The 22784-nt window shown below is 40.6% G+C and overlaps 1 protein-coding gene across 2 annotated transcripts in view; it reads left to right on the forward strand.

Moving 5' to 3' along the window:
• LOC140687542 (trafficking protein particle complex subunit 9-like) overlaps nt 1-22784 on the forward strand; it is a 518046-nt gene that overhangs the window by 474972 nt on the left and 20290 nt on the right. Inside the window, exons 3-4 of one of the 2 annotated variants that reach the window (XR_012061918.1) lie at nt 10154-10280; nt 19428-19616. The gene's annotated coding sequence lies outside the window, so the exon portion shown is untranslated. Of the gene's footprint in view, nt 1-10153; nt 10281-19427; nt 19617-22784 lie in introns of those variants that run through there. The other variant, XM_072944662.1, reaches the window with a different exon arrangement.

Genomic DNA, 22784 nt, shown 5'->3' on the forward strand with positions numbered 1-22784 from the left:
CGTTTCCAGTAAGGATGAGGTGCAGAAGAAAAACCACCCGTTTCACAGTTGAAGGTGCTGTTTTGTGCGAAACTGACCGAAGGTTGGAAACCATTCATCAGTGGTGCTGGCAAAAGAAGAGACTTCTGGATTGGGTGGGGCACTTGCTGTGACTTCCAGGTGACCTGCTGGCTGGGGGCTGTGAGGCGGGCAGTAGGTTTGCAGTGTGACCTGGGTATAATCCCTGGCATTGAGGCTTCTGATCTGACTAGCAGAGCTGGGCAGACACCGTCCTAACGGGGCTGCTCGGGATGAGGCCTGGGACACCTGCCATGCTGAGGGCGAGAGGAGAGCTCCCCTGAAGTTGTGTCCCTGTGAAGATTAGAAACGTCCTCCTGCAGGGGAGGAAGAGCCTCTGAGCAGCGGGCCGGATGCACAGGCAAGACCAGCCTGAGCACGGAGATTTCAGGAAGCCGGAATTCATACAGGCCCGAACAGCCTTGTTCCTGAGAAACTGGAGGGAAAAGATGCTGCAAATGCAGGCTAAGTTCAGACACTATTGTGTGTCATGAGTGATAGGAAAAGACTGTTCAGGCAGCCACGAGAGAACCCTGTGGTTGTCCCAGTTGGGCGTCACACAGGAGGGAGGAGCAGAGTTATATACTTTGCCACTTATTAGCTGTGTGACTTTGAGCAATATCACCCCACTTCTCTCTCTATATATCTACATCTGTAAAGAGACACAGTGACAAGCTCGTGTCATCAGAATGCTTTGTTTAGCTCTGATCCCCTTTGTCCAGTCCTGTCAGTGCTGCCCTGCAAGGTTCTGCAGCGGCTGCTCTTGCCCTGTGATGGGAGGGCATAAAAGGGCATTGTAGCACCCGAGGGCAGAAAGGGGTTGCTTTAAAAGCAGACATGTAGCGTCCTGCAGCTGCAGACCTGCAGGCAGTTTGGTTCATGGTCGTGGAGAGGACTTTGGAGGCCTTAGCGTCATCTTAAGACTTGTTTTCCCTTGGGGACCTGATTTGCCTTTGCAGATTAATGTTGAAGATTTGGGCTTCTGGCAAAGCTGTTTTCAGAGATGGGTATATACGTAAAATATCATAAAATAAAATGATTTATTTAACGTGAGCGACTTTGCAGCTGTTGGGAAGAGCTGTGTTGGCCTGGTCTCCACGGGGGACACCAAGGGTCAGCAGAGCGTGCGGGAGGGAAGGCAGCCTGCAGTGCTTCTGCGGGGGGTTCTCCCCAGCATGGTGCTCTGCTGAGTTGACTCTTCTCTGAGTTTGGTTGCCAGAGGAGCAGACAGCAAAGTAATGAGTTCTGGAGGGATTGTATAATGACAGGAAGAAATAGGAACCTGGAGATTTTCTGGACTAAAACACGCTTTTGGTTCCTGATTCAGTGTGTTCCATTACAGAATTGATGAGTTGTGTCTATTCTGGGACTTCATTGAAATAAACGTTCAGCCTAAATGTTAAGGGATTTGGTTTATTTGGCTGGAGGACTCGAGCCGGGATGACAGCCTCTCAGATCACTCTGAGGGACTGCTCCCAAGAGGTAGGGGAGGAGCTAGGATAAATAGAATCTTTACAACAAAGATCAGGTAATTGGAACAATAAAATATTGCTTGTTATCTAAAGAAAACCAGATATCTCAAGTTCAAGTATTTACTGCTTTTCTATGTATGGTGGGAAGCAAACATTTGGGTCATTGAATTCATTCCTTTGGCAAGCCCCTGGCTATCTAGGGCCAGTATCCTGTCCTTTCTTACTCTGAGTCTGCTCAGAGGGCACCACTGTGAGTGGCTGAGAGGCCGGGCTGTAGGCATGTACTCGCTGGGGGTTGGCAGCAGCCGCTGATGACTCGGATTCAGCATTCTTTGTTTACTGTCATGGTTGCAGTATTTTCATGCACATTGTAGTATTTTCATTCACAGTGTTCCCCCTTGGTCCTAAATTCGACCAATATTTTGAGAGAAATTTCATGACCAATTTTGTCCCACATTGCTAGGATGGCTCATTCCTAGTTCAGGTGAAGAATCTTCTGAGTTGCCATTCAAGGTGTTAGTTTTTTTTATCAGGCCCTGTTGATACTAAAAGTTCTCTGGATCACCTGTCTTACTACTCTATTATGATCCAGGAAGTGTTTAACCTTCTTTGCTCATTCCCATACCTAGAATCACACTATTATATTTATTTTATTCAGGGTTATAAATTTTATCTGTTTCTTCAAGATGTTTAGCCATCATCAATCTTGTGGGCCTAGTTACACATTGGGAAATGTAATAGTCAACAATTTTATAAAATAGACAGGATATAAGTAATACAGCTAGTAACGTTAATAAAGTCACGAGTAAGAATTTAATAGTCGAGAAGTTGTATTTTTGGGTTAAAATTTTGCTTGTGTTTCTGAGTTTGATCCTATGAGAAAGTTCATATTTATGGTCAGGGTCAGAGCAGGTATTAATTGGCCAGTTGAAATCTCCCACCTTGTAAGATCAACAGTGGCCTAAACAGAACTATAATTTCTTTTTAGAATAATGTTTCTGAGGGCTACCTAGTTAGAGCCTTGTATTAGGGAAACCCACCAAGGTAACACAGAAGTACTAGACATAGGTAATTTATCATAAACTTAACAATTGGAGTAGTTCATAATCAAAGGTTGGAGAAATTATCAAAGTAATTGGTATACAGTCCTGGTCTGGTGTCTTGGGTCAGCAGTCTAGCTCAGATGTCGTCTTCTTCTCATCCTGGTATGGAAGCTTTTTCTCCATTTGGGCATTGTTTTAAGGTGAGCAGTGCTCTATAGGCCAGTGCACTGCAGGGGCTGTTTCAGATAGGAAATGAATCCGAGACTCCGTTTCCTTCAGCTTTGGTGTGTATGGTCTAGTTAAGAGTATCTGAAAAAGGGTCTTTCCATTCAGGTTGGAGACAGTTCTTTAAGTCATGCCTGTTGCAGTATGTATAATCCCCTGGCTGCAGGTCATGGGGCATTGGAATTTTACCCAAGGATAGATTACTGAGCTTCAGAATCAAACCTAGTGTATTCTTTTCATAATTCAATTAAACTGTACAGCAGTGTGACATAACAGCAAGGAATGATCTGGGAAGTGTCTTAGTAAATATGGACCTCAATTAACAAAACTAGAATTTAATATCGACTAAAATATAATTTTTTTCTCTCTAAAGTTACCCTCAGTTTTCTCAAATATAGCCAAATCAAGATTAATTTCTTTACAAATTAAATCTGATTATTTGATCATATAGGCTTTTTAAATTGACTGTGTTGGAAGTTTTAATACGGAGTCTCAGGGTAGAATGTTAATAAGGTTTTCTAAGGCCAAGAAAGCCACGTCAAGGCTTTTCATGGATTTTTGCCTTACAGATTTAGGTAAATTCTTTTCTCTTTAAAATCCTTAAAATACCTTTATACTCCTATATCTCTTAGGAGATGATCTCCCTAATTTGTCTGATAGAGCCACTGGGGACCTAAGTATTTTTAGTCTTTTGAGGGATCAGATCGAGAGAAAAGATAACTGTTCCAAGTCTGTATACATAGTTATAATTTATCAAATTGCTGTGAACCATAACTAGCTTAAGGAGAAGAGATTCTTTATGTCTGGGAAACAGGTTAAAAGGCAGTAGTATTTCAAACAATATCAAAAATTATAACCATATTCAGCTGGTTAATCAGTCCCATGTAACTAATTCTTTTAATGAGAGTTTTCATTAGAACTTTAAAATGTCTTACCCAGTTTAGTTCAGTGCTGTAGTTTGAAATTTATTAGAAATCAGTAAATCTCCTTGAAGAGAAAGCATTTTGCAAAACCATCAGAAGAAAACAATTAACTGTCTATAAATGACAAAAGATTTAAAAGCATGGTTAAACACCGTTACACTATAATCAATAAAGAAACCTGTTCACTATACCCATAATTATCACTGGTAACATTTCAGATAAACCAGAATTTTAGGGAGTCTATATAATTTCTACAATACCTATATTAATAATATTTCTCATTCAATATAACCTTAGAAGTTTTATGATTCATTTGACAATTCCATGTTATTTAAAATGCCAAATGAAAATTTATAGTTAAAAATCTCTCTTTGGGATGTTTCAGGGGCCTTCTGTAGCATCCCAAACTTAACTGGAGATTAAAAGAATTTTAATTAATTAAATTAATTTTTATTTAATTAATTAGAATTTTATATTTGGGGAGCTTTTTGAAAGATTTCAGAACACTTGATCAGATAAACATATAGATCACTGTAATGTAGTACTAATTCATTAACAAGAAAATATGTCAAATGTAAAGGCAGAACAGATCAGCTAAGTGGTATAAGAAGTTTTACAATCTGTTACTGAAGGTGGATTAATATTTTAAGAAAATTTTTTCCTCTTAACAGAGAGAAAACCAAATCTAATCTTGTTCCAGCTAACTTCTAAGATTCATTTACGTTGCCCAATTTGATTCTAAACTTAGCCAATTCTGACCACGTACAAAACTTTCCTCAGGGTTCCTTTTCCACAAGCCTTCCACAGCTTTCTATACTTATATTAGTGTGTCCCTTTTTTTGTCTTCCATTCAGAGGTAACCAGCTTCAGGAGAAAGTCACTATTTTTCATTAACAAAGTATTATTCCATTCTTACATCTTCCTTTACGCATTTATATTACTTTCCTAGGATACTGAGATCATTCCCTTACTAATAGAGACTATTTCTGTGTGATACCAACTATTTATTAATATTTCTAAACACCTTAATTTCACTGTAAGAGGAAGTTAAATGTTAAGTAATTCATATTTCAATCTTATTTTATCTGAAAATGGCATAGATATTTAATAAAATCTTGTCATTTAACTTAATTTAGCACAACCCTAGAATTTAAAGATATCAAACATTTAGAGATTATTTTAAGCATACATTTTAAAAATATATTTTAAATATTTACCCAAAGCTCTCATCTCATTTGCATTTAATTTACTTAAAATTTTACCACAGCACATTACTGTTATTTTTTTTTTGACAAATCTGCAACAGATATAACAGGATCTTATTTGACTTTCATTAAACCTAGGTACAGTAAAGGTATTATAGTTAAGATGGATGATTTTAAAGATGTCTATATTTATTAGAACATACTTAAACTAAACAATATCAAATATTACCTTAATACTGAATATTTTCCAATTCACATGACACTGAAAGTCAATTTGTTAAGTTTTTATTTTAAAAATACTTAATTTTTAAGCTCTTATATTTTTACATCAATTAAGCAGAGCTCTTTGACTTCGAAATTTTTTTTTTTTAGCAGTAGAAATATCTCACTTCTATAATCTGTATGCAGGCTTATAAACAGACAAAAGCTAGAGATCTCATAGCTTCACTTTAAAACTTACTTATATTTATAATAATAGTTGGAGTAAGCTGAATTTGCTTGCTCAAATCACTAAGGCTTACTATTTATGAAACAGATAATTAAGATTTCCTCACAAAGTCTGAAGGACCCGTCAGAGTTCTGAGTTCTAAAATGCCAAAAATTTCATGGCCTCAAGTTTTATTTCGTTGAGCTAATTAGGCTCAGTCCTAGGTCACTGTTTGTTGTATTTATATTTCTGATCTGCAAGACAAAGACACTCTCTTCCAGGTCCCCAGATAACTGCTCTGTCACCCAGACCCAATTTTATCTCCTTAATTGACATTTTTGTATCAGTGAGAAGAGCTGTAAACAAAGAATTCCATGTTTTAAAACTAAGGTTTTCTTTATTTTGTCTTCCAAAGCTTGCATAAGACATTTATTAAGGTCTCTTTTCCTTGAGTTATAAGTTAAACCCAGGGTAAACCTATATTTTTTTTTTTAGCTACTCAAATTACTTTTTAGATTTACGTTATATTGGACGTCTCAAGTAACTATATTGGTTTCCTTTAATTTGTTCAATTAATATTTTCAGAGGGATAGACATGTGCCCAGCCTTATAATACCAAGAAGGGGAAGCGTTTTTCCACTGAAACATATCTATCCCACAACATAAGCAAAAGGTTTATATAAAGACCATCTAAATATACCAATTTCACAAACTTTTATCTCAATTTTATTAAATCTTATACCTTTAATTTTTATATTTATTAAGTTTAATCAATAATTCTTATTTCTAGAAGGAGTGACAGAAACCTTTTTTTTGTGGGTGTACATTGTATATAATTTTATAGAAGTCTCTAGGTTGCCCAAGTTTCAGCCAAAGAGCTTAGGCCCTTCTCGATTTTTAATTTCATTAATTGGTCTGTTGTCCCAATCCTTGATCAAGTATTTCAGTCTACATATAAATATATTTTAAACTGTGGTAAATAAAACGGACTTGTTTGAACTTTAATGTTGGGGGGGAGTAGGTGAACTCTTTGGCCCTTTTTTTTTAACTTTACGTAGTGTAGTATCAAAACCCTGTATGTAAATCCAAAAATGTCCATTTTATTTATCTCATTCAAAATAACCATATAAAAATATTTATCCTTTTGGGATAAGCCACTTATCTGTTTTTTTGACATTTTTACAATCCTTTTTCCAGTTATTCAACCTAATTAACATTAATTATACTAAGTTTTTATTAGCATCTCTAGAAACATTTATCAGAAAGGAAAAACAAAAATGTAGCTTTTCAAACCAGTTATATTTTTATATCTGAGTTCTTAGGTTAACCATTAGATATATTTTTCTGCATTTAAACTTTATTTTAATAGGTACCAATAAAACAGCCATTTATAATGAGATCTCTTTAAACTTTCACCAATTAAAAAGTTTTTCCAAATTAAAAAATCCATCATATGGCCATCAATTTATATATATAGAAATAAATATATATATATATATATAGTGATTTTAAACCAATAAGATGAAGAGGCCCTTCTACATGAGAGTCGGGGTGTTGCCTAAATAAAATTCAAAGGTTTACTCTCCAAAAGCTTAAAGCCTTCGTGGTCCAGGCTGATGCAACAAAGTTTAAGATGGCAAAATATCTGAAAATTGGTACAATCAAAGAATTGCTTAGAATCCCAATTTATTTGCGTGGCCACCGTATGTACACAATACTTGAACTTTTGTATGGCAGAGTCCAAGGTTTCCTTTAAAAACTAAACTAAACATATATATACTTACATGCACACACTTAAAACATCCAGAGAAAGATAAAACGTTTACATTTCAAGGACACAGGAAGAGAAATCCAAGTTCCCACTAAAGGGGATTTTGTTTTTATAAGTTCAGAATGCCAAAAAATGTTTTTATCAGGCCTGGTTATTTCCAGAGTGAGTTTTTTTTTTTCTTATTCCCGATTAATGTTGTAAGTTTTGTATGTACATAAATCTGGCTGGGGTTTTACTTGGAGACTGGCAATCTGTCATTTCTTTTTCTTTTCTTTTCTGTTCTTTATTTTTTTTTTGAAAGTTCTATTCCCCATTGTAAGGTCGGGTTCTCAGAATAAATTTGCTAGTAAGATTTCCCACAGGGACAACTCTGTGGCATGAAGTCTTTGTGTCTACCACTCCTGGAAGATTCCCTGTCACCCGAGAATGCTGTTACCAGCCAGGAGGATGGTCCAAAATTTGGAGTTGAAAGTTTCCTCATAAGAGTTTTACTTTTATCCTGAAAAATTCAATGGAGGTAACCAAATTGAGGAAAACATTAGACCAGCCTCTTACCTAACCACTCAGTCCTGAACCCAGTGTCTTTCAACTTGGACCCACTCGGGATGTCTCCACTGGGTGGGTAATTCACCTCAGTTTCTTTCAACTGGAGGGCCACGTACCTGGATACACCGCCAGATAAAACTTAGGATCATCAACCAATATGTGAGATCTGAGAACCAGGAGAGACTCAGCCAAATTCATCTGGACCCCCCGAGGAGGCGGATGAGCACAAAGGGCCACTGCTGGTACCAAGGCTCTGGTTACTTGGAGAGTTCAGGTGGAGAGAAATCTGCTGTGGTGCTTCATGGTGTCCAAAACTGTTGACTGAAATAAACGTGCAGCCTAAAAGTTAAGAGTTATGTTTCATTTGGCGGGAGGACTCGAGCCAGGATGACCGTCTCTCAGAACTCTCTGAGGGACTGCTCCCAAGAGGTTGAGGAAGAGCTAGGATATATAGGAGCTTTACAACAAAGACCAGGTTGTTGGAACAATAAAAGATTACTTGTTATCTAAAGAAAGCCAGGTATCTCAAGTTCAAGAATTTAGTGATTTTGTATGAATGGGAGGAAGCAAATATTTGGACTCACTGAATTCATTTTTTAGACAAGCACCTAGCTATCTCGGGCCAGTAGCCCGTCCTTTCTTATTCTGAGTCTGCTCAGAGGGCACCATTGTGAGTTGCTGCAGTGGCTGGGCTGCAGGCCTGTCCTCGCCGGGGAGTGGCGGAAGCCTTTAATGACTTGGTATCAGTATTCTTTGTTTACTGACATGGTTGCAGTATTCTCATTCACATTGTAGTATTTTCGTTCACAGACCGAATATGGATAATCTGCAAACTTGGAAAGCAACCGAGATGGAATTACTGCAGATACCTTCTGCTTTAATAAGCCGTGTGCAAACATAAACACGGAGGAAGCATACACTTGGATTTGGAGGTGTAGGAAAGGGATCCTGCACATTGCAGGAGAACGCAATGCAGAATTCCTTAAGTCCAACTTTCTTTACTGTAGTGGTTTCTGAGAACAGTTTATGGTAATTAAACAACATTGACAAACGGTGGCACACATTGATTTTAAGGGATGGCCGGCTGCAAACTTTTATATTGGACAGGTGGAATTCATAGGCAAGTGGTCAGGTGGATGGGAGAGAGATGGAGCCAAGGCCTGGGCCCAGATTCCGGTTTAAATTGCCATTTCTTCACCATAGGGCCTTGGAATAGAATGCATACTCTCAACCTGTTGGTGAATCTGTGAAATGGGCATGATAATATTCATTTCTTCCTGGGATTGTTGTAAGATCTAAAGAGTATTATAGCACACATGAAGCATTTAACACCCTGGCACTTAGCAGTGTTCACTCTGTGGGGCCGCCCCGCTTAGCGTGCGTCAGAGCCGTAAAGGCAGCATTTGTCTGTTGAGGATGCACTTGTAGCCCCTTGGCTAGGTTGTGAATTTGTTGATTTCCTTTAATACTTGTAACTCTGTGTGACATGGGCAGTTATTTTCATGGACAGATGAGGAATCTCAGGGTAAAGAAGACTGTGTAATTTGCCCAAGGTCAGACCATAATTTTGGGTGCAGGGGCCTCAGTTCAGCATGGGCCCCTGGGCCTTCTGCTCTCTCCGTTCAGCACCAGAGCCAGATATGGAGTTGGCTGTTTCCCTGCCCAGAATATCCGGCAGGACCCAAGACACACCTGGCCCTGTGCTGCTTGAGCAAAAACTCCGGAGGAGAGGGAGTTACAAAAGGGATAAACATAAAAACAGACGACAGCAAACTGTGATCAGCTCTGAGAAGGAAAGGAACACGTCTCGCCGTGCAGAGCTGGGAGCTTTCCCGTCTGGGCTGCTCTGGGGGTGTTCATCTCAGCTAAACAAGTTCTGCTGTTGCAGCAAGGCAGGAAGGCAGGGCGCATGTGGGCAGGTAGACAGGGCCTCATTGATCGTACTCATTCCCCATTAAGCGGCAGCTTTCACGGGCACTTACCTAGTAAACATTGGCCATAATCTTCACGCAATTTGCTTGGTAGTTTTATTGACCCCAGCTTTGAGATGAGGTCATTGAAGCTGGGGAGTTTGTTGCATGCCCGTGATTACCTTGCAAATACCCCCACTGGTCTTTCAACCTAGACTGGTGTGGCTGTCATGCCCCATCCCTGTGAATGGCATCGTGTAGCTTCTCCCAAGTGGCCCAAGTGACTGACATTGATATGCTTAATTCGTAGGAAATGGTATGTGGCAATAAGAGAAAAAGATAGTAAGAAATTGTTTGGAAAACAAGAAAAAAACCTATTCTTCCCCAGCTGGGGGAGCGTAACCTGTATCACCCACCCTAATCACTGCCTGTCACCTCCTCCCTGAGGATTCTGTGTTCAGAAGCCACTCTGAGCCTTGGGAGAACATTTTTCCTCATGACACTTTTGACTAGGACCCGCGACATCTCTGTCCCTGGTTAACACTCTCTTCAAAGCCGTTTAAATTTTTTGCAGGTTCCTCCACTCTGATGTAAGAATACCCTGTATAACTTCTTGATGCAGCTCCTTAATGAAGATCTTGTGATGGAAACCTAGCCAAAACTGGGATGTATGCACATAGTGACTGCAACTTCAGCACATTGTGAGTTCATAATCAGAGGGGTGGGTGACTCAGGAAAGGCTTTTTTAAGGTAACAAGGGGAAAGTGAAAGGACGCTTGCTGTGTGAGAAAGAAACATCTCGGTCACAGCCAGCAAGACACCTGTGTTCATGATGGGGTGTGGCGAGTGCAGAGTTCTCACAAAGAAAGAAGTGATGTGATGGGAGGGAGGACAGTTGGGTAATTTATTGGGGAGGAAAAAAGTGGGCTGAACATTTCCTGGTTGAACAAGAGGATTGTGACATGACGTGCTTGTATTTTGGAGAGAAGGGTTTTGTGGGGACAGGCCTAGGAGTACGCTGTATGGCTGGGGAGTCAGCACAACAGAGAAACACAGAGAACCGGGCAGACCCCAAGGCCCAAGCTGGGGGAGAGGCTGCCCGCAAATTGGAACCCTGGAAGCTGGTTCTGTCCCTTAGCTGGGGCCTCAGACGTCACTTCACAGCCCAGTCCTGTTGATACAAGAATAAAAAACATTGGGCATGAGAAGGGCTGTGTCCCAGGCTTTCGTTGAGCCACTGGGATGTGCCCCACCAGATTTTGTTCTTTGACTTCATGCAGTAAAGAATTCAAGAGCAAGCCAGTGTTGAGTAAAGGTATATATATTCAGACAGATACATTGAAATGCAAGAGAAACGTCACGAGGTGTGGGGGTTTCATGCACAGATTAGAAGTAGGTACACACCCCACAGACAGAAGGTCTGTCTTCTCCAAAGAGGGACAGAGAGTGGTGACCGCGAGGTGGCGCTGTGTTGCTTGTTTTCTTGGGCTTGGTGGTTTCATATGCTAATAAGTAGAAGGACCAGCCTTAGGGCAAGGGGCTAGGATTCCCAGGGAGTTGGCCATTTCCCACCCTTTGACCTTTTGTGGCTATCATTGGGACTGCCATGGTGCCTGGGGCATGTTATTCACCAGGTTACTATTACAATGGATGTTTACTGAATCTCAAGATCTGCTAGAAGTTAAATCTCTTCATCCTGAGCCTCAAGGCCTATTGGGGGTTGAATCCTTCACCATTTTGATGTCAATTGCTGCGGCCTTCCTTGAATGGCTGTGCTCTTCCCCCTTCCATCCTGTATCACTGTGATGACACAAAGACAGCAAAGGCCGGGCCCTAACCGTGCTCCTGCATTTAACGGCAGGAGGTGTGGTGTGGGCTTATGATGACTCTGAGTGGTGAGAAGGATGTTTCAGATTTTCCCACGTGAGACATGGCGACTTACCAGCAGCCTCCCCAGATTTATCTCACGGGCATTATCGCTTGTGTTGTTATGGAAACAAAAGGCCAGCCAAGAAATAAGAATCACACAGAGGGTTGGAGTACTGAGATTTATTACGCTGGCGGGCTCAGAGGGGTTTCTTTTCCAAAGCTCTGAGCACCTCCAAGACGTGCACATGAGGTTTTATAGGGTTAATTACAAGTATGGGGCTAATACCCAATAAGGCTCAAACAACAAAAAGCAAGGAATCAGTACACTGAAGCTTATCAATTTGGAACAGATCACGTTACTGACAACTGTTGACCTTGGATTTTCGGGTTAGCTTATTAGCCCAGTAAACTGACACTAAACTTCAGATTTACCAGGTAGCCCAGCAAAACTTAGATCAGGAAACCGACACTTATCACACTTTGATTTGTGACTTAGCTTGTTAGGCCAGCTGTGGTTTTCCTTCAGTGTCACTTATCTTTTGAATTTTTCTTTTTTTCTTTTTTTTAATATTTAATCCAAATTTAATATCAGGGTTCTTTGGGAAAGAAATTTCTCTTTTTCTTTTCTTTGGTGATCTTTTAGGGGGGCAGTTAATTAGATGTATTTACCTGTTAGTGGAAGCCCTGGGGCTTCAACCCAGGACCCCGTGCACGCTAAGCACACGCTCTACCACCCGCCCCATCATCTTTTCTTTTTGGTTTCGCTGCCAAGAATCCTACAGCTGAATTTCTAGTCAGTCTTAACACTTGCCCTGACTTCATGGAATCCATTTTTATGAGTTTACTTCCCCCTGGTTTCATTTAAGTATTGAATCTCCATTTTCTCTTCACTCTCCATTTTGCCTTTTGTTGTTATGGTTGTTAAGCTGTGTTTAACAGAATTGTTTAAATTCTCTTTTAGCAAGAGGCTGAATGTAAATAAATATGTAAGCAAACAGCACAATTAAATGCTTTTATACATTCTGAGCTGTTTAGTAGTAACTTAAAAACCGAATTGAATATTAAAGTGATAGTATTTTAAAAATATTTTCTAATTTTTCATAAAAATATAGCTGATTTAAAATATGATATTAGTTTCAGGTGTACAATAGATGCTCCATTTATAGTTACTGTAAAACATTGTCTGTATTCCCTGTGTTGTAAGATACATCCCTCTAGCGTGTTTACATTACATGTTGCAGTTTGTATAAGAAAGTTGGGTAACGCAGAGTCTGGAACGTGGCTGTGTATGACTCAGGTTCACGCTCACCCTGCCTGTCAGAGCTCAGGCCTTCACTCCTTTCTGCAGGGGAGCGAGTGGAGGCAGCTCTCATCAGCGCTGTCACCACCCTCTGAGTGGCAGTGACAGCAGTGACTGTGTGTGGACATGCAAATTGTTTTTCCAAGAGCTTTATATGCGTTTCTGCATTTAATAATTAAAGCCCTCCTGTGAGGAAGCGTTTTAAGTTTTTAATGCATAATACATTTTATTTTGATATTGATAGATTTCAAACCTCTGGAAAATTTACAGGAGTAGTACAATAAACGCTTAGATACAGTTCACTTTAAAGGGCACTATTTGGCTTTCTGTGTCTGGCTTATTTTAGCATAAAGTTTCAAGGTTCATCCATAATTGTAGCCTGAATCAGTACTTTATTCTTTTTGCTTGATAATATCCTTTTCCTTTGTTTTCGTTTTTGGTCTATTTAAAAATATTTTCATTGAAGTCTTGTTAGTTTATAATTTTGTGTTAGTTTCTTGTGTACAGCACAACACTTCAGCTAAATAGGAACCTACCTGTATTCATTTTCATCCTCTTTTTAAACATAAGTTACTATAAGATATTAAATATATTCTCCTGTGCTATACAGTATAAACTTGCTGTTTATTCTTTACATACTCAGTATCTGCAAATCTTGAACTCCCAGTTTATTCCTTCCCACACCCTCTCCCCACTGGTAACCATAGTTTGGTTTCTATGTCTCTGTGTCTGTTTCTGTTCTGTAGATAAGTTTATTTTTTTGTTTCTTTCTATTTTTTTTTTTTAGAGTCCACATGTGAGCAATCTCATATGGTATTTTCCTTTCTCTTTCTGGCTTACTTCACTTAGAATGACATTCTCCAGGTCCATTGATGTTGCTGCCAATGTCATTATTTTATTATTATTTTATGGCTGAATAGTAGTCTATTGGACAAATATGCTACAACCTCTTTATCCAGTCATCTCTCAGTGGACATTTCGGTTGCTTCCATGTCTTGATATTGTAAATAGTGCTGCTGTGTACATTGGGGTGTAGGTGTCTTTTTCAATTAGGGTTCCTTCTGGATATATGCCCAGGAGTGGGATTGCTGGGTCATCTGGGAGGTCAATTTTATGTCTTTAGAGGAACATCTATACACTTTTCCACAATGGCTCCACCAAACTGTATCCCCACCACAGTGCAGGTGTGTTCCCAATTCTCCGCAGACTTTCCAGTATTTATTGTCAGTGAACTTCTGAATGATGGCTATTCTGACTGGTGAGAGGTGATACTTGATTGCAGTTTTGATTTGCATTTCTCTGATAATGATATTGAATATTTTTTTATGTGGCTACTGGCCATTTGTACGTCTTCATTGGAGAAATGTTTCTTTAGGACTTCTGCCAATTTTTGAATTGAATTGTTTGTTTTTCTTTCTTATTAAGTGTAAAAGTTGTTTACATATTCTGGGAATTAAGCCCCTAGCAGTTTCATTTATTGCAAATATTTTCTCCCATTCCATAGGTTGGTTGTCTTTTTGTTTTGCTTACTGTTTCCATAGCTGTGCAAAAGCTTGTAAGTTTAATTAGATCCCTCTTGTATATTTTTGGTTGTTTTTCTATTGCTTGAGTAGACTGCTCTAGGAAAACATTGCTGAGATGTATGTCAGATGTTTTGCCTATGGTTGCTTCTAAGAGGTTTATAGTGTCTTGTCTACATGTTTAAGTCTTTAACACATTTTGTATTCATTTTTGTATATTCTGTGAGGGAGTAGTCTAACTTCAATGATTTACATGCAGCTGTTAAGTTTTCCCTACACCATTTGCTGAAGAGGCTGTCTTTACTCCATTGTATTTTCTCACCTCCTTTGTCAAAGTTTCAATGACCAAAAGTTTGTGGGCCTATTCTTGGTAAATGTGTTTATCCGTTCATTGATGGATGGATATTGTTAGTAACTTTTGGCTACTCTGAATGATACTGCTATGAATATTGATGTGAAATTTTTTATGAGAATATGTTTTCATTCTGTTGGCTGTACATTTGCCCCGCCATATCTGTAGTTTCCACTACATGAATCCAGATGGTTGATTGTAAAGGGACTCGAACATCCTTGGATTATGGTATCCAGGGTGTGGGGTTCCTGAAACCAACCCCCCAAGGATATTGAGAGATGACTCTATATGTAGGAGTGGAATTGCTGAGACATATAACTCTAAGCTTTTGAGGAAATACCAGACTTCTCCAAAGAAGCTGCAACATTGTTCCTTTCCCCTGGCCGCATATGAGGTTTCTCTGCCTCCTGAACGACATTTGTTATTGTCCATGTTTTGGTTATAACCATCCTAGTGGGTGTAAAATGAGATCTCATTTTGTTTTTGACTTCCCTAGTGATGCTGAGCATCTTTTCATATGATTATTGGCCATTTGTATATCTATTTAAATTCGTGGTAAATTTAAAAATTGGGTGTATTTTTTTGTATTGTTCAGTTGTAAGCATTCGTTATATATCCTGGATACTACTCTCTTATTAGATACATGCTTTGCAAAATTTTTCTTCTATTCTGCACATTGTCCTTTAACTATATTTTTTTAAACATTAAAACAATTTCTTTACAAGGGAGGTAGTTTGATGTAAAGATTTATTTTATTTTTTTGCAAAGCACGCACTCTCTGACTTGAGATACCCTTTTCCCCTGTCATTTCACTTTCTTGATGATGTCCTTTGTAAGAAAAAGGTTTTAGTTTTGATGAAGTCCAGTTTATCTGCTTTTTCCTTCTATCACTTGTGCTCTTGGTTTTGTATCTAGGAAACCAAAGCCTATCCTAGGCCCACAAAGATTTATACTGTGTCTTCTTTTAGAAAGTTTATAGGTTTAATTTTTACATTTCTGTCTGTGATCTATTTTCAATTAATTTTATTTGTTATATAAAATATGGGTGTTCAGATTCCAGATTGATTCTTTTGCCTGCAGATACCCAGCTGTCCCTGAACCATTAGTTGAATAGACTATTCTTTCAATGGAGTGTTTTTGGCCCCCTAGTGGAAAAGTGTCTGTAAATGTAAGTTTTTCCCCGTGGGTTTTTATTGTGCCTCTTAGACTTATTTATCCAAACTTATGCCAGTATCATACTGACTTAGTACTATAGCATTTTAGTACACTTTAAAGTGAGTCCTCCAACTTTACTCTTCTTTTTCAAGGTTGTTTTTGCTGTCCTGGGCCCCTTGCACGTCCATGTGAATTTTGGGATCAGTTTTTCAATTTTGCATAGAAGTCAGCTGGAATTTTGATAGGGATTCCACTGAATATATAGTTCACTTTGAGGATTCTTAACATTTTTAATAATATTGTCAATCATTCCATGAAAATGGGATGTCTTCCATATATGTAGATCTTTTAAAATTTATTCTGGTGATACTTCAAAAAGTTCAATGTACAAATCTTGTAAATTTTTGTTAAATGTATCTCTCACTTTATTTTTAATGCTGTTGTAAATGGAAAGGCTGAATTTCTTATGGGTGGGACTATGTATCAATCTTCTTATTTGTAGAATTCCTTCACAACAAATACCCTTGGTATATATTTGCTACATAAATCTATCCACAACTATTCCCCGCCCCGTGTTATAAGAAACCAAGACCCAAGGTAAGCTACTTGAAAACACCTATGTGGAAGTGAGAAATGAGACCCTTGGGTGGGTCTTTGTGCAGATGATACTGAGAGCTTATTCTGAATGGCTTCTTCTTAATTACTTTTAAACAACCCTTTCAGTGTATTTAGTCAGATACATTAAGATTATGCCCTTTTGATGTGCGGAGTAGCTAAGACTATAATTTTCAAATAAATTCTAGTGAGAGTGTTGTACTTGAAACCTAATTTGCATCAATCTTTGAAGATTTATGTTTCAGGAGCTTTGACTAAAGAACAACTGTCTTTATTCTATAATGAGAACTAAATGCTCAAGCAACATGTAAGAGTTTGAGCAAACTGCCCCCGCCCCGTAGTGCTGGGTGGCTGCAGCTGTAACTGGAGTCAGCACTTACCTCTCCCAGTATGCTTGTGCTGATCTGCTCAAAGTGGTTCGTCCAACAGTTTGTCAGTAGTCTGTTGGACAAAGTCATAAAACATTGATTGAAGGTTGCTAGAATGCAATATATTCTTATTAATATTAAGTAAGCACATTGAATGCTTACTGTATGATGGAATTGTCCCTCAGCCTCACATGAATATTATTTCTCTTGAAACCTCACATATTTCCTTGTTATTCTCACTTTACAGATAAGGAGACTGAGAATTAGGTCTTCTCTCTTTGGGGGGAGCTCATTATTAATGATGGGCAGTTGTAAGGAAAAAGATATTGATTCATCATGAGAAAACATTTTTGTGAGAGTCAGCAATGAAGAAGATGAACACTGAAGAAGGTGATCATTGTTCGAGTGAGACAAGCCCTGGGTTGTGCGGAGTCAGCATCCCTGTCCTAGACACGGCACGTGTAGAGCTGCGTGGTGGGTGAGGCGGCGCGGCCGTGCAGGGAAAGCGGATGCTGGGGCCTTAGGCTGTGCTCAGGCCTGGTTGGGCTTTCTCCTAAGGGGAGTGAACCATCATTGACAGATTTTAAGTAGGAGAGTGGGGTGCTCTCATAGTTCATATTTGTCTTCTAGAATGTTTGGAAACATTTAGAAGGCTTGGCAGGAGATGATGTGATGAGTCAGAGTAGGGAGGCTGCGAGGTGTAGCAGTGTCCAATTTTCAAGTGGTTTTCAGGCCCAGGCTTGTGGCTTAGTAGCCGTGTCAGTTTGAAGGACGCACGCAAGGAAGTGAAACAATTTATCTAATCAATTGAAGCAGTGATGTACCCAATTCCCAGGACTATTGTGGAGATCCAGTGAGATACACTGTGCAGTGTGCAGTGTGGTCTCCAGCAGAGAGTCAGTGCTGAGTGAGTGCCAGTGAGTATCTGGTAGGTCAGTTGAGGGTAGTGGGACTCGGAGTCTGAGGATATCTGGTCCCTGAAGGAGGGGTCCATTCACATCTGTGAGTGATGGGCCTGAGTTGGGAGACGCAGGGAGACCTTACCCCCCGACCAGGGGCCCTGGTAAGGACGGCTATGGGAGGAACACCGTGAAGTCAACTCTTTGCATGTGGAGTTGGAGCTGCCTTTGAGACAACTAACTGCAGTGTCACGAGCTTAAAGAGGAGATCTGGGCCCAGGTTGTGCATTTTCCTAAAATCTCAACTCCTAAGGACGCTGAAGTATTGATCACTGAACGTGAAGTCATACTTTAAAGGACAAACGAATAGTAGTATTATCCCTGTCATCAAAGCTCACGTCTATTTATTCATCACTCACTTTGCTAATTGTGTACTTACAGAGCTCACTTCACCGTCCTCCCGTGGGCTCAGGCTCCACAGAAAAGAGCTGGTGAGACTCCCTCTTTTCTAGAATAAGACACATTTAGCTTGTAGCCTTCTGTACCTCGCCAGACTTAGGATATTAGTTTGTTGGTTTAATTGTATTTTCGGTTGGCCATGTCCTGACAGGAGAGAAATTTTACCTCATGGTCATGTTTCAATTAGCTGTTACTGAGAATTGCTGATCTGATACATAGTGTATGTATTATATTAACTTTGTAGAGTAGTTATCATTTTTCTGTCTTTGCCCGTTAATTTGTTTGCCCCTTCAGTGTTCTGTTCTTTTTGGGGCCTTATTTTTTTTTTAATTAAAAAATGTCTGTTAGCAGTTAAAAAGAAAAGCAAAGAAAAAATGCACATGAGAACTAAATTTAGAAAATGTCTAGTGTGTTTTCTGTCTCGGCAATGGAGGGTTCTAGAAACTCCTGAAAACCTTCATTACACAAGTTCCTTAAAACGCTGATTGAGAAATAAAACCTTCCTTCCTCATCTTTCAAGCTGCACAACTCATTGTCAAGAAAGTGAGGGAAAATTCTCAGAAGCCAAGACAAACGAGAAAGCAGGGTTTCTGAGAGATACGTGAGCGTTAGAAGCCGTGGTGTGCTGGTTGGCTCCTGAACTGATTTTCAGTTGCCTTGACAGGAGGGAAGCAGGTGAGCCCCAGACCTCTCACACTAGGAGTTGGATGGGTGATCATAAAATGGGCCAAGCCCATCCTGAGAATCTTGCTTTACTAAAGGGTGAAATAGGAAAAAAAAATTCCTCAAGACAAGAAAGTAAGAAAAGGCAATTTTGGTGGAAGAGGGGAAAAATAACAAATCCAAATTAAGGATATATTTTAAAGCTGTTCTGGCATGAGAGTGACCACAAACTCCTGGCAGAAAAGCACAGCTACTCCTTGATTGATAAGTTGTGTTTTGAATGAATCAGTGAACAGCTATTCCGAAAAAGGCCTCCAGAGTCTTGTGGATCAAGATACTGGACAGCAAACACCTCTCTTCCAAGGTCTCATTCAAATAACCAGAAAGGTTTTAAAGGAAACTAACAATAATCTGAGTTGTATTTATTGACATTACTATATGCTAAGAATTCAGAGGTGACTATGGAGTTGTCTCCTCTTTTATGGACCTTATTTTCTCTTTGGGGAGAAAAATGACATAGTTGGGTATCTTGGTGGAGGGAGGTGTTAGTCTGTTGCAATTAGCCAGGAGAGGAGATTAAGAAAACAGTGAAGGGTGGGTGAACTTTTTAGCTGAGGACAGTCTTGTTCACTTGGCTTTTAATTGCAGGCTCAATGAGCTGTCACTGGAGGGAATAGATCTTACGGAAGATGGACATAGCTCAAGCCTCTTTGGAATGGACAAGTGAACCTGGAAAAAGACAGTCAAATCTGTGCAGACATTAAAGTTCACTTGAACGTGCTCCATCCCTGAGCCAAAGATAGGACAAATATGCAGCAATTCTTGAGGACAGAAGAGTGGTTTTTAAGGTTCTCCAAGAATGAATCCCATGGAACCGAGATGGCCAGTTGTCAAACTGAGACTTTGTTCTTTGGACGGTGTACCCAGCAAGGGTATTGGCCTTTTATATGTTTCCATTTGTCTTTAATACATGTCTGTTGATGAGGGCATGGGCACAAATGTTTGACACCTTGTCGAGGCGATTTTGGATACCTGCCTAGAAGCACGGGCACAGTTGCGGCTGCTTCATACATCTTGCAGCCCATCCCTTTCCCCGGCTCCGGGATCACGGCAGAGTGATTCCTTGTTGACCTGTCCGTTTCCTCTGTGACATCATAACCCATGAAAAGACCGGAGGATATTAACTTGGCTTTGTTAAATTCAAAGAAACAGATCAAATATGAAGTCAGATTTGTTCTTTCCTATTTCAGTAGTACCATGGAGACGGCAGTTTGGGCAGCTTTTTGTAGTGTCCTGGAGGCTTTCTCTCTCAGCTTCTGGGCGCCTCTGTTGAAAACACTTCATAGCTCTCTGGCCTGCTGGAAAAGCACTCTGCCTGTTTTACCCTGAAGATGTGTTCTGTTTATAAACTCATCTCTACTCCTTGGAAAACAACTCAAGAAAAACTCGGTTGGTTTTCCACCAGCCATGGGCAGGGGTGAGGTAAACCGTGTTATTATTTCATAAAATAACAGTAATAATAGTAATAGTAATATTAGTAGTAGTTGTAGTAATATAATAATAATAATAATAATAATAATAATAATAATAATAATAATAATAATAATATTAATAGAAGTCTTAAAACAGGACAGAGCACATTGGAGAGAGTCAAAAAATGCTTTCTGGCTTAAATCAAAAGTGATGACTAGTGATTCCATGGCTGCTGTATTTGCTAAGCTAATTACTCCTTTGCTCCATTACACATTTCTTTTATCTGAAAAAGAAATACAAGGAAATGGTTTAAAAAAAACTCAGAGAACAAAAATACACAAGTGAAAGATGTTTTCCCTCATCCTCTGTTCTTTCAGCCCTCTCTGGAGATGCCTCTGTTTACTATCCTTTGGGTGCTTTTCCAGATATGCTTTGCACATTCCCACCTATGTATGTAAATTCCTTTAAAATTTTAGTTATTTTTAACTTAAAGGGGTTTAAATCCTCAAGTGGCATCTGGCCGGGTAATATAACAGAACAAATCTGACTCCATATTAGATTTGTTCCTTTGAATTTAACCCTATGCTCTGTCACCTAGGCTTCATCTTGCTTGTAAAACAATGTTGCCTAGAGCCTGAAATAAACAGGAGACCCTATTCTGAAGGCTCTGACCTTTAAGGATATTTAACACTTTTTCATTCATTAAAAGATAGCAAATTGCAGAATAGAAAATAACGTTTCTTTTGTTGGAGGTTTACAGGGATCTGACCCACGCAGATAGCTGCAAGAAGAAAGGATTCTAACAAGAAGGAATTCCTACACTAAGAAGTTTGCACTAACCAAGCACATAGGAAAGGAGCCTGAATTGTGACTTGGGGAGATGGTTTTCCAGGACATTAGTTTGCCATCTAGGTCTACAGAAACGTGCTATTCCATGCCCCAACATCTGGTCTCCCAACTTATTGGCCTGTCCTGCACTGAGGAGAATTAATTTCGACTTGGTAACACTCCTATCTACCTAGAAAGCTGGGCACTGGAGCTGAGTGTTATGGAAACAGGCCAGCCAAGACAAAAGCACCAATCGGAGTGTTGGAGTACTCAGAATTATTATGCCGGTGGGCTCAGAGGGGCTTCGGCTCCGAAGTTTTGAGTACCTCCAAGACGTGCACATGAGGTTTTAAAGGCTTAGTTACAAGTAAGGGGGGATTAGCCAATAAGGCTCAAAGAACAAAAAGCAAGGAATAAGTACACTGGAGCTTATCAATTTGTAACAGATCACATTACTGACACTTGTTGAGCTTGGAATTACGAGTTAGGTTGTTAGGCCAATAAACTGACACTAAACTTCATATTTACGAGATAGCCCAGCATAATTTAGATCAGTAAACCGACACTTATCACACTTAGATTTGTGACTTAGCTTGTTAGCCCAGCTGGACTTTTCCTTCACATGAGGACAGCTCTCCCACACCCAGGGAACTACTGTGAGCCCTTGATGTTTCCACTAGGGTGGGGTATGGTTTACCCAGGAGGGATGGGGACTATGCACCAACACTCAGGCAGTCTGCTCTGTCTGGGGCTCTGATCTTGTACCATCCCGCTCCCCGCCAGCCCAACACCTGGGACAGTGGAGCTAAGGCAGAGATCCTGCCTGCCTGTTTCCCAGCGTGTAAAAGGGGAATATGTGCTCTTCCCAAGGTAGTTCTGAGCGACAACACCTGCGGGTGCTTGGTTCTCAGAGCAACAGAAAACCCAGCTCCGCGTGGGGGCAACGGGTGTGATCTCCCTAGGGTTTCTGCAGAAGCATCGGACGGAGGGTTGGATCACGGTGGTAAAATTGAGCTGCGGGGCTTGAAGGGTAACAGAAGGGTACAGAGGCAGGTCTGCCGCCTAGGGGTGCCCCAGAGGTAAAGCTTTTTTTCTCCAACTCCTCTAAGACCCTCCCTTCTCCAGATCCCTTCCTTCTCTCTGCTCATCCTGTCCATCTGTATCCCTCCAATTTTCCCGTCCTCTCCACCCGCTCCCATCTTCTCCCTCCCTCGCTGTCCCACCTTCTCTCACAGAACCCAGAGAGGAGCGCTGGCCCTCCTGCGCATGCGCAGTCAGTGCCAAGTGGTCCGCTGGTTGGGAGCTCCATATCCGAGCCGGGGATCGGGCCCAAAGGCTTCTCAACTACGTCGCCCGGTAGGCCTTTGGTTCCTGCCTGGGGTCGGGGCCTCTGACTGTGGAAGTGCAAGGTGGGGGGCTCCTGGGAAAGGGGTCAGGCGGCTGCGGGAGGGCGGTCCGCCTGTCACAGACCCCAAGGGCGCTAGTCAGCCCGTGTTCAGATGAATTGCTCAGGCCAGACCCCTCTGCCAGCGCCACCTGCCCCGGCGTCCCGGCCACAGTGTCCAGGGCCTGGTGTGCACCTGCCATCTCTCACCCAGCCGGGATCCCCTCAGTCCGCGGCTGGCGTCCCCTTCCCCTCTCCCTCCCGCTAGTCCTCTCCTCCCGGGCTTCCTCTTCTCGTCCGGCGGCCCGTCCCCGCCCCTG

The sequence above is a fragment of the Vicugna pacos genome, chromosome 20, assembly GCF_048564905.1.
Source record: "Vicugna pacos chromosome 20, VicPac4, whole genome shotgun sequence".
In the NCBI taxonomy this organism is placed as follows: Eukaryota; Metazoa; Chordata; class Mammalia; order Artiodactyla; family Camelidae; genus Vicugna; species Vicugna pacos.